This window comes from Rhagoletis pomonella, unplaced genomic scaffold (assembly GCF_013731165.1).
Source record: "Rhagoletis pomonella isolate Grant_MI unplaced genomic scaffold, Rhpom_1.0 Rhpom_scaffold_01031, whole genome shotgun sequence".
In the NCBI taxonomy this organism is placed as follows: Eukaryota; Metazoa; Arthropoda; class Insecta; order Diptera; family Tephritidae; genus Rhagoletis; species Rhagoletis pomonella.
This window is the reverse complement of record NW_023459585.1, coordinates 43,294-53,314: the sequence shown is the minus strand read 5'-3', so window position 1 is coordinate 53,314 and position 10,021 is coordinate 43,294. Positions and strand designations below refer to the sequence as shown.

Sequence of the window (10,021 nt, the reverse complement as noted above, 5' to 3'; positions counted from 1 at the left end):
CTGAACAATTTGCTACATTGCTGCAAGAGCAGCGACCACAATAACATAAAAAAAAAATCACGAACAACGACGCATCAAATTGCCGGCAAGGCGTACACTGTCGCCAATTCCAACCGCTGGACCGATCGTCCACACACGGCACAACAGACCCGCCCAAACTACTTTTGATATTAATTTCACTAATAAACACATACATGCACATACATACATATCAAATGTACATATGTGCATTCGTTATAAACTAAATATGTACTTTTATAGTTATGATGTCTGTCCGCACGAAAGCTTACTCCTTTAAAAGCCTATAAACGGTGAAAACGCTGTTTTCGAAAAAAAGGCAGCAGCCACACCGTCGTGAGCTTTATACATATGTATGTATGTAATATGTAGGGGCATATGTAAAAGTAAATAATAAAAAAAAAAAAAAATGGCTTGCAACTAGACTACTACCATCCGCTCGAATATTGCTTAATTATTCGTCGTTGCAAAATTTGTTTGTATGCGGCGTGCGGGGGTTGGAAGGTGTGCTGCACGAGGCTAAATCAAATAAATTAAATATTTACTCATAGCGCGTGCTTCGTAATTTAACTATCCATTTACTGTCGGCTTATGGCTTGCTACTGTCGACTAAACGAATTTTGAAAAAGGAAATATAAGTATAAAAGAGTAATGAAGAAAGGAAAAAAAAACTGTGAATATATGTATGTGTGTACATTAGAGTGGTCCAAAATAAGTAAAGTCGGAATTTTAACGCTCTCACCCCCTAGGATTGTTCTACATATATCGAAAAAAAGTATACCCCTATTTTTTTATTTGTAATTAAAAAAATATATAGAGATCGCTCAAAGCGCTCAAAGTTTTCCATGTGTGTGTGTGTAGGAAAAACAACTTTTCGTGGAAATGGTGTAGAATTCTTGAAGGTCAATATGCTTCGATCGGAAAACTCTGGTTCTCTTCAAAAGACTTCCAATAACAATATCCAATTATTTATTTTTTAACCATTTTTTAATAATGAAAATTTTTTATATATCCCCCCATGGCATTTTCTGGCATTTTCAAGGGGTTTTGGAGGACCTATAAAATATGGTTACTTAGAAAAAATTTTTAAAAAATAATTGAGTATTACTATTGGGAATCTGTTGAAGAGGAACAGAGTCTTCCGATCGTAAAATATTGAATTTCAAGAATTACATACCATTTCCACGAAAAGTTCTTTCTTCCCCATAGAAAATACATGAAAAACTTTGAGCACTTTGAGCGACCTCTAAATATTTTTTGATTTCAAAATAAAAAAAATAGGGCTATACTTTTTTCGATATAGAACAATCCGAGAGGGTGAGAGCATAAAAATTCCGACCTTACTTTTTTCTACATGCATTTTTGGACCACCCTAGAGTACATACTAACTACATATACATATGTGCGAAAAAAAATAATAACATTTTTTTAGAAAAACATTAAGTATGTAATAAATAAATAAAATTATAAAATGTTTCAATGTAAAAAACAAAAATAAAGAAATTATAAATAATTAAAATAATAACGAAATAAAAATAATGAATTAAAAAAAAAATAAATAAATTTTTCTTAAATAATCGATTACAAAATTTTTAAATGATAAAATAAAAAATACAAAAGATTAAATATAAATAAAAAAGGGTATAAAATGAAAATAACTGGAAAAAGAAAAAATTTAAAAATATGAAAAAATATACTTAAAAAAAATTAAAAGAAGATACAAAGTAGATTTACAGATCGTTACCTTAATTCAGGAATGCACTAACCAACAATTTTTTCGAAACTGCTCTTTCCACAGATTTTGGTGAGATGTATCAAAGTACACCTTCAATAAGAATTTTAAAGTTCTCTTACCAAAAACAACGGAGTTACATGCCACTTTTTAAAAGGCCCTACCTGTTTTTATTTCTCATTTTAAAACTATAATTTTTTTTGTCTCAGATTTTGATCCAGAGAGATGAGATCCAGAGTTGTTTTTGGGCCACAAACTTTTTCTGAAATATTTTGAAACATATTTCATTTGAAATATTTGAAACGAAAGTAAGCTCAATTTTGTCGCTAATGCTAAAGAATTTATGATATCAAGACACTAAAGTATTGAGAGCTGGCTGAAGAATGGGCAACTGCACATCTGCGTGTGATCCAATGGGACCAGAGCCAAGTATAGGCACACGGAACCGTGGTAAAGTGCTTCCTGAAAAATCTATGCCAAGGCGATTACGTTGGTCATCAAATTTAAAAGGAAGGAGCTGCGACAAAAACAATTTAAAGTATTTACTCTATGCTTATCTGGTTGAAGTGTAGGTGGAACTGAAAGAGCTTCCATTTTCATTAATATTTTTTGTTTTTAATTTCCTTGTGATATCTTTGGTTAATTTTCTCTTCATCAATATCGATTTTCAGTACACTGGCAGTCAAGCAAACGCTCTTATGGCAAATAAATTGCAGACGCAGACACTGAGACATATTGCACTACACCAACACCAAGCCATAATAGTAGGATATTATATGGTACATGCACATCTTCCATATTATCCTTCCAGCTTTTAAAGAGGATTTGGCAGTTTTTTGTTTGGATTCTTTTATATACCACTGCATTTCTACAAACCAGCATATTTATGCATGTACATACGTGTGTGTTCATGCGCCAATATCTGTGCCTTGACTTGCCTGTGGCATTGATGCTGATTGCTGACACTGTCTGGCATTTCCTTCCCACACACACACACACACACACACACACACACAGCAATGCTCACTAGACTTACCTACACTTTCGGCTAGAACTAACTTTAATCAAAACTTTTCACAAATCCAAAATGTACACAGAACGATTTAAATATGTTTCTATGCAAATTTGTTGAAGGTATGTATGTATGTATGTACATATCTATGTGTTTTTGTTTGCGACTTCCACTCTATTACGCTTCACTTGGCACTGTGCATCAAAATGCCGAACAAATGCAAAAAAAAACAAAAACGAGAGAAAAAGTTAATAAAATATGGTGCTTTATTGACTAGGCCAATGGGAAATAGTTCGGCAACAGCTGGCAGTTTAGCAAATAAAATATCTACAAAACTTTTTACACACATTTTTGAGCATTGGAATTTAGTGAGGTATTTGGGTTTAAATTAATTTGAATGTATTTTTTTATTTGGAATGCCGAAAAAAAATTTAGTTTCAAACAATTCTTTGCTTCCTTTTTTGCAGCAAAGTCAAATATGTTTTCGTATGATTTATTACAGTTCGCGTCTGGTTAGTTTTAATACATCCCCGAAACTTTTAACAAAAAAAAAAAAAAAAAAAATATTGACAAACACTTTCTGTCGTATTATTAATTTTTACTTTAATTGCATATGTTCATACGTATTTTGCCTCGAAACACATTTTAATAAAAGCAGATAAAATTATCGGCATATGCGTCATTTATGAGTCAACAATAATTGTTTTCTGTCATATTTACAGCCGCCCACACTTTTATCTGCATTGAACATTTAATTTCCGACGCAAGTTTTTGTAGTCGCGGCACTTTTTTTTATAAATTCAGTGTTAATAAACGTACTTATATATATAAAAAAAGCTATAAATCTACAGAAGCTAAGTACGAAAATAATGTGCTTACAAGCGCTAGATGAGTAAAATGGCGTAGGTGCAAATTCTACACCAGAATATCAAAGAAAATAAACGTAAGTTTAATTTGAATTGTCAGATGAGAAAGCATTAATTTTTGGACAATTCACTTATCCACTGCAGGTTCCTTGGTTTATGCATTGCGGTTTTTCTCCAATATTCTCTGTATAAGTATCACATTTGAGAAGTCGTCGCTCTGGAGTCATCAATGACAAGTCACAGACATAAAATGAGTAAACGTATATAATGATCTCGAAATTTATTTTCGCTCTTTGAATTGCAGTCAGTCAGTGCTGGCAACATTTATTTCGGAAACTGATTTTCGAAATGTCTTTCCGGATGTTCACACGGTGGAATAAAATGTCTCTTGCTCAATTTGACAGCGCATTGCACTGGTACAAATGGTTGTGCGAAGTTTGCACTTTGTTGTCTTCGACGTCGAGTTGCCTTAACCAAACATTGTTTACTTGCTCAACTATGCTTCCGTGGAAGGAAAACTGCACGCTTTAAATCTGCTCGACCCATTTCCCCGAATCGATTGCTTGTAGTCGCATGTATAGTGCGCGCAAAAGCAATCGATTAACCACCACCGATCACCTATAATTAAATCAGCGTTCGCAAAGCTACCAAATAACTTGCTATCTCGCCACATTTCCCCATAAAATAATTTCGCTAAACTTGAAGTGACTGCATTGTTTCGATGACACCATTACGATGCGAATTTTTCGCGCATCGAAAATGATCGACAATTCATTCGCTCTACACTCGCAACAGGTTGCACAAAGTCGAAACTGAGTCAAAGATAAGTGAAAAAAAAAAAGTAGCAAACAGAAAATTCGAGCGATAAAAAAGCGACAATGCTCACTTGCAAGTTGGTGAACAACGCATTTGCTACTAGTTAATCGGAATGCCACAATACATCTGTCTGTCAAGCTTGTTACTCATCAACATCTGAAATGTATTGGAGCATAGTCTGCGGCGCTTGCACTTGTATACTATGTACTGCGCGCTTATCTCTTGCGTCTTAGTTCGTTAATAATGATGACTCGTACGACCGACACGACGACGGCATCCCGCCTCACATATTCGAAGGCGCACCCCTGAACGCTGTACCTACCTGGCTCTGGCTGGGTGTAGCTGAGAATAAACGCCATTGATGGCAAAATTGAAGCGAGCAGCAGTACTCACTACTCATCGCGCTATATAGAGGAGAGCAAAAGAGCTCGTATGAAACGTGACGACTGCACTCGTTCGTTTTCTGGAAAAGTTGAAATTTTACTAGTACTCTACTCTACTTCCACTTCCATTTAAAGTTTTCTCAAGCCGCCAGCAACTTGCGCCTGCCGCAACGCCGCCGCTTACTTGACTGGCGTTGGTGGTGTTGAGCTCGAGTTCCGAGATAGCAGCCCAATAAAAAGGTAAGATTTGAGTCATTCGCCGCAAGCTGGCCGGCCAAATGCTCCGCCGGTCGTTTGATCGACCGCTTGCTTGCTCAACTTATGTATGTAGCTGGTTGGTTGGTTGGTCGGTCATTTTGCGGCATTCGAGTGCGACCCGACCGGTTGTAATGCAAGCGGCGGCTTTACTTACTTACTTGCCTCTGTACTCGCTAACTCAAAAGTGCCTTTTGCTTGATTTAAGCCGGACTGGTTGGCTGGTTGTTTACTGGCTTTGTTATTGAAGTCAGTCTCAGTCGATTTTGAAACTCGTGCGCGTCGCGATAGTGTTGTATGCGCAAACGGAACGAAATGTCTATCAACAACGCAAAAAATATACGCTTATGCTTACTACTTGATTGAATGACTTCTTCAATTGCAATTTTCTTAAGTGTTAAGTTGAGTGTTCTAATAGTTTGCCAAAATGTGAGAACGTTAAATAACTGTTTAAATATACTTATGTACTTACATTGAAATCTGCAGTTTGGTTTCCATAAATGGTGTGTAAAATAAACAACTTTATACTGTGCAACAGTGCATCAGAAATTTAAGGCGCAAATTTTTGCTATCTTCGTACGAATTGTGCCAAGAAATATGAAAAAAGCGAGTTCAGCAATTGCGATGGATGCGATTTCTTTAGTGAAACAATTTTATCTAAAATTATAAATTTTTGTTTTCATATTTTTGTTTATAAAACTGGCATTACTCAGAGCACTGGACAAGGTTGACCACAAAGATGTATGTTTTGGAGAATGTTCACAATGAACACGAGTTTTAGCTTTCGGCATTGCTCGACCTGGTCACTATCTATAGTCGTCTTGGGAGACATTTGTTGTCGTAGCACTAAGCTGCCTACTAACCTTTTGGTGTGTGAAGGACCATCAGTCCTTTGTTGGATTTGCCTGGCCGGCTTGACATTACGTTAGGCTAGGTTAGCAGGGTGTGTATAGAAAGTTCCGTACAAATAGAAGGAAAGAGAACTCAAGGCATTAGCAGCAGGCTAAATTAAGAAGGTCCAAAAGCGTTACGAGTACCTTCAAAAACTGGCCCGGACCTCGACGCAGAAATTGTCATAGATACTGATTCCTCATATCATTTTCACTAGCTTCTACAGAGAGACTTCGTTGACCACAGACGACTGTAGCCAGGACGATATCGACCGACGAGAATTTTCATATATCAAATGGTATTTTTTTTTGGATTTTTGTAAAACCCATCAGTAAGCTCGTCCCAAGAATACTAAAAATTCATTAGCATCAAACCCTTTCACCGCTCTCAAAAGCTCTCCGTACATACATATGTATTTGCTTCATTTATTATTTTACATAACTTGGAGCTTCCCGTTGCTCGTTGGCATTAGTCATACTTGTGGCGTGTTCTGGATTTTTTTCGCTTCATTTTTTTTCCTGCAAGTCAACTTCGATTGGCAAACGAGTTTTTCGCCAGCTGTCTGTTTGGTTGGTTAAACATTTTCCAACTGCACACCGCTCCCTACAGCCCGCGTACATTCACCATTTGCCCGCAGCCTTTGGTGTACATAATTGTTTTTCCCAACTCAACTCCAAACTTTGCTGCCCTCCCCCCCCTCTCGCCAAATACAACTGTTGCACGTCACGTTTTATTGGCAATTACAGCTAACTCCTGACAAAAATGTGTTGCATTCCTCTGCCAGCAAAAAGAAAACAAATACAAATATTGTGAAAAGCAAATCTTCACCAGCTAGACTTCTGCATACATACAGTACGCTTTGAACGCATCACTGTATGCGCTGCTGCTTCCCCCTGGTTTGCAACCGCAAGTGAAAGTCTTGCCGCTGCTATGGACTTTGGCATGCCATTAATGTCCGTCCATATTGCGTTTTCTAGCATTCAATGAGCGATTTTTTTTTTTTTTTCAATTATCCATTGAAAAAACCGCCGCCGAGGGGAAATAAACAAATTTTGCGTTGTGCCTCAGCGGTCAGCGGCTTCAAGCTACTTACTATAGGATTCTGCTTTTCTATATTTTATTTCTTTTTTAATATGTACATATGTACGTACATGTGTATACGTATATGATTTGATATGTTGACTTTCGCGGCGCCACCGTCAAAAGTTTAATAAACAATTTGCTGCGGCTGCAATACGCCAAGCATTTTAATTATTTTTTCTTATTTACTTTTACCTTTTTTGCCTCGTTCAAATGCTTGTTGTTTGCAATTGCCATCTGTGCTGTGCGTTGCGCTACGCTACGCCGCTTTGACTGTCAATTGTCGATTGCCGCAATTGTCGTATATGTTGTTGGCTTGGCAATTTTTTCGATGTGCGTGCCATCTTTAATACGCGCCATTGCTTTCGGAAATTGTTGCTATACACACACATATAAAAAACCACTAAATGTCAAATTTGAAATTTCGCGGGGAGAAGCAAAAAGCCTTTAAAATTTACATAGAAAATGTAGTAAAAAATAAAGCCATATTTTTGCAAGATATCATCGCTATGAATTGTGAAATGCAGGTGTGTCTGCATTAGAGATGGTCGCGCGACTAAGTATTCAATCCTGATCCCGATCATTTCGATATTAAATCTTTAAGTCTCGAACGCGCCCATCCCGATGTTTTTCAGATTTGCACCGCGGACCCGCCATGGTTTCCGATATCTATCACTGAGTTAAATTTACATGGTTTCCAATTGAATTTTAAATGTATCTTCAAAACAGGCGTATTCAAAAATATACCTCCACGCCTTATATTGTGTAAGGTTTTCAATGAGGTTGGGTCGATGTTGAAATGGAATAAAATAAATAGTTAAATAGTTTTTTTTTTAGAAGTCAATGTTTGCCATAAAACGAAACGTGTCTTCCACATGTAAAAAAAGTTGTTGGCATAGACATATGATCAGAAAATGCCATAAGAAAATGTTTAGCGGGGTCGGGCCTCACGATCTGGGTGGCCAATTTACATAACCTATTCTGGATATAACAAAGCCCACAAATTCTTCATGCAGAATATCTATCGGGGCGTCCGTTGTTTGACACCGCCGTAGCGTCGTCCTGCTGGAACCACATATCGTCAACGTTGCTATCATTTGATTGGATAAAAAATCGGCTATAATCGTTTTGGAGCGCTCAGCCATATGCTGAGAAAATTATCCCCGTACCATTTTCTCTTCTTCTGTGCTTGACCATTCCTCTTATGTCGGGATGTCGTTAAAAATTAAAATATATCAGTGCATATGTATTTACTACAATTGCTAAATTACCATTTGGAAGAGCGTCAAGTGTTCTCATGGTTAATTTAATGCCAACGGTTTCTACACATCAGCTCTCTCCCAACAGTTTTTTTTTTTTCTTGTTTAGCGAGAAATTTCATGCGCTTATTTTATTTTTTAACTGAATCTCCTAGCTATGCACAATAAAGGCACGAAAACTCTTACTATTTGCTATAATTAAGTATATCGATAATTGACAACGGTGGCAAAATTGTGAAGAATTGCGACTGTCGTTTTTAAAAAGTTTTTTTTTTTTCAGATATGGCCGTAAAAGACAAAAGAAAGGTAGTGTCTCACAGGTGGTCCATAATACTAATATGGTTTAGATCCGATCATTAGATCATGAATATATATATATATATTTTTTTTTGTATGAGAATTACAGTCGGTTTTGTTTTTTGCTTAAAAATTACTTGTTAACTAAATATATTGATTTTCATGCAAATTGCAAAAAATCCTAAAAGGTACATGGCATCAATAAAAAAATCTCGACGTGCTAGAAAAAAAAACCAAAGATGCATTTTAATTTAAAATACAGTGGTGGAAAATTAAATAGGGACACGACATTTTTTCAAATTTTGCCTATTTTTCTTTCTTTTATTTAAAATTTATTATTTTTTTATAAAATTGTAGCTAAGAATTCATATTTCAAACTCTGTGCTAAAATTATAAAAATTCTGCAAAATTGCATCTAAATTTTCAACTTTTTAATAAGACTTTTTAGAATTTTTTAGAGTATGTAGTTTTATAGCCCATTTAATTTTAGTATAATGAGGTGTAAGTTTTAAGTTACTAAAAAATCCCGTTGATTTTTAGCAATTTTTTTAATGCGTTTTCTTTCATACAAAGTATGTTCGACAATTTTTTGATGGAAAAAGTGCTAAATACATTCAGAATAAAAATGATCAAAAATCATCGCGATTTTTTTGGAACTTCAAACTTGCCTTTATTCTACTAAAATTTAATGGGTTTATAAAACTGCGCACTCAAAAAAAATCTAGAACTAAAAAGTTGAAAATTTAATTTACCAAGTTTGAAATGTGAAGTCATATGGTTTTTGTTTGATAATGAGCTATACTTTTATAAAAAAAATTATAAATAAAAGAAAAATAGGAAAAATTTGTTAAAATGTCGTTTTCTTATTTATTTTTCCACCACAGTACCTAGATATTCAAAAAAAGAGCATTATCGGAGGGGGGCGGAAACCAAAATTTAAATTTCGCAGGCCTGTGTTATTGTTGGCGTTCAAAGTTTACAATGTTCTAAGAGGAAATTTTTTCATTCCCTTTTGATATGGTTCTTTTAAGACAAACCGGTTTCGGCGTTGTGCCATCTTTAGTGTCATTTTTTGCTCTCCAACTCGCGGTAAGTGCACCCGCAATATGGCAACTCTGTTGGCAATATAGCAACATATGTAGCACCCAAGCCAATGCCCACTTAACATCAAGGCATGAATATGAAAATCTCGCAAATGTTTTTAGTTAGCGTGCAAATGCTATTTTTGTTTGTAAATTTTTCTTTACGTTTCATTTTCATCATTTTCCTACAAACTTTGTTTTGTTTTTTTTTTACAATTGTTCCTTGTTTTTGTAAATACAAATTTTAAATTGTATGCGAAAAAACTTTCACTGCTTCCAGCTGGTTGGTTGTTCGGTTGGCCAGCTAGACGTAGAGTCGTTTGCCTATAC

General features: G+C 35.6%; 1 protein-coding gene across 2 annotated transcripts in view; it reads left to right on the top strand.

Annotated features, from left to right (window-relative positions):
- Positions 1 to 5,147: 5,147 nt before the first annotated feature.
- The window catches only part of LOC118751836 (mucin-5AC-like), a 48,122-nt gene continuing 43,248 nt past the window's right edge, over positions 5,148 to 10,021 (top strand). For both annotated transcript variants that reach the window (XM_036486661.1, XM_036486658.1), the window contains exon 1: positions 5,148 to 5,585. The gene's annotated coding sequence lies outside the window, so the exon portion shown is untranslated. The remainder of the gene's footprint in view (positions 5,586 to 10,021) is intronic.